The sequence below is a fragment of the Pteropus vampyrus genome, unplaced genomic scaffold, assembly GCF_000151845.1.
Source record: "Pteropus vampyrus isolate Shadow unplaced genomic scaffold, Pvam_2.0 Scaffold312, whole genome shotgun sequence".
NCBI classification, from domain to species: Eukaryota; Metazoa; Chordata; class Mammalia; order Chiroptera; family Pteropodidae; genus Pteropus; species Pteropus vampyrus.
In genome coordinates, this window is record NW_011889093.1 from 130,517 (window position 1) to 133,123 (window position 2,607).

Consider the following 2,607-nt stretch of genomic DNA (forward strand, 5'->3'; position numbering starts at 1 on the left):
TGCCCCTGGCTCATCGCAGCTGAGAGCAAAGGGGTCAAAGGTCCAGAGCAACTATGATCTTCTAAAGGGAGGGGCAGGTCTAGCGTCTGAGAGCTTCACAGGCGCCGTACTCCGTACTTGACCAGCGTCTTCAATCTGAAGTCGCGTTCAGACTCCCGATGGAATACTCATCGAATCGATCCACCCTGAGCTGAGCCACATCTATGTCCTACATCACGGAATGTCTTTTCCTCCTTCCCGTACCGATCCCCTGGTTTCCTGCTGGGAAGACCGCTTGTGCGATCACCCTGGGCACGTCAGCGAAAGACACGCAACTCGAACCTCTGAACGCCTGAAAGATTCTGCTCAATTCTGCTTCTAACGTTAAGCCTTATTTTAGATCTGGAGCATGAGAGGGCAAACTTTAGCCTAATCCCTGGACCGTGCTAGGGCTTAAATCGGGTACATCTGACCGACACCCCCAAACGCTGCTCTCAGCATGACTGCTTCCCTACACGACGTATTTGGTTCTGTGCTCTTCAGTATACTCTTTGCAAAATCATATGCAATGCATGCCCGCATGTGTGTGTGTGTGTGTGTGTGTGTGTGCGCGCGCGCGTGCGCGCGCGTGCCTGTGTGTGGTCAAACGCCATCTCTTCTTATTACTCCTTTTTGTTACGTATTCGTTCACTTCCAGGAAGATGGGACAGATGTCCTTTTTCCTATTCCTCTCATGTAGAGCAACCAAACATCAACACATATTTATTTTCATATGAGACAAACATAAGAAGACTCAGAGACGGGGAGAAGGCAGGTCAAGACCCAGGAATGACACGCGGTGCCTGGTCCCGGGGTTTGCCCGGTACATCGCAGACTCGGGGCTGAAGAGACCAGAAACCCAGACATGCCACGGGGCGCGGACAAAGAGCAGCCCCAACATAAGCCTGCTCACTTGTGTGGGGAACCCAGGGTCCCCCACTGCCAGGGTGTAATGAGGCACCTCAACACTCCCACAGGGGTGGCATCCACTGCCCCAGAGGTGACGAGGCCACCCTCTCCTCAGTATCTGTGGAGGTCACGTGGGTTGCAGGCTACCCCCAGCCCCGCCACGAAGCAGTACAAAACCTCCTCTTACTAGGGAGTCAATTAAATATCCTCCCCACAAAAAAGAAAGGGTAATTAGTTATGTGCAGGAATGGTCATCGTTCTGCAAAATGTAAGTGTGTGAAATCCACAGTTTGTACACCTTAAACTTACGTAGTATTATATGCCCATTTTATCTGAATAAAGCTGGAAAAATAGTATGAAAAGTGAGATTAATGAAAGAGGAAAATCCAAAAACAAATCCAGGTACATGTAAGAGCTTAGGATGTAAGCGATGTTTGAAGCCATAAAAGGCTGTAACAAGGGATTAGTGAGGAGTAGGTGAACAATTTGCAAAGAGGAAGAAAACCTCTACCTATGCCTCACGAGTAAAAATGCCAGAAAAATCAAATGTCTAAACGTAAAATATTAGTGCCAAAGTACTAAAATAAAATAAGGCTGAATGTTTGTTATCTTTTGATGAACACAAGTTCACTAAGTATGAAATCGGGACTAAATTAAAAACTTTGGATGTCAAAACATTACAATCAAAACGTAAATAAACTGCAAAGAAATATTGGCAACATGTACAACAAACGGTTAATGTCACACAAAGAGCTTATGGGAACTCGTAAGAGAACAATGGACCTGCTTACAAGCTGAGCAGAAGGACGCAGTGAGCTGGAGGGACCGGCGCCCCGGATGGACAACGGGCGGGTGGACAGTCTGGGAGGCAGGCGAAACCCCAAGGGAAGAGATGTGTAACCTGTACCCAGGGCCGGTGCGCGATACAGACTTTTCGCTCCGGATTGTTCCATTGGACATTTTTCTACAAAGACAAAAACAGCTTTGTGAGAGTCTACCTTCACTTCCCCTTAAACAGCTTCCTTAGTCACAGACACGGAGGGAGCTAGAGACAATCTTATCGGCCACAGGCTGCCATTCGGACCTGGGACGGGTACAGAGCAGGGACGGGAGGCTGGCCTGCGGTGTGGGGGAGGGCGGGGTGGCCTGCAGCCCCCTCGGGAAACAGCGCTCGGCCTTACCTGCCAGGCTGTTTTCCCCTTTCCAGGACATCTAAACCAATCCCTCAGGAAAAACCAAAAGGCTTTGAAAATAATTCGCCCTTTAAAAAGACTAAGCGTTCCATGTTTGTTTGAGTTAAATTAATACCCTTATGGCCATATCAAAATCTAAACCAATCCTACAACAAAATACAAATACGTCCGAAACTGCAAGATGAAAGAGTTTGAGCCCACATTCCTTTAAAAGAGGTCAAAATAAGTCAACCGCAAAACATGCGTTAATGAGGACGCAGTTCCGGGAAAGCAGCGAGCTTCAGGGCAGACACGGCTCAGAATCTTACGTGCTGTGGTCAGTTATCGGCGCCCTCACGCACGCGGAGGTGCTAGTAACTTGGCCAACACCTTGAGGTCACTTATGTCTCAATAACCGAAATCGAATTGAGGAAGAGTGAAGGCCCCAAATTTCTAAACACACTGAACAGGCCTTGTTAATAAGACACGGGATGAAGAATGATCAACC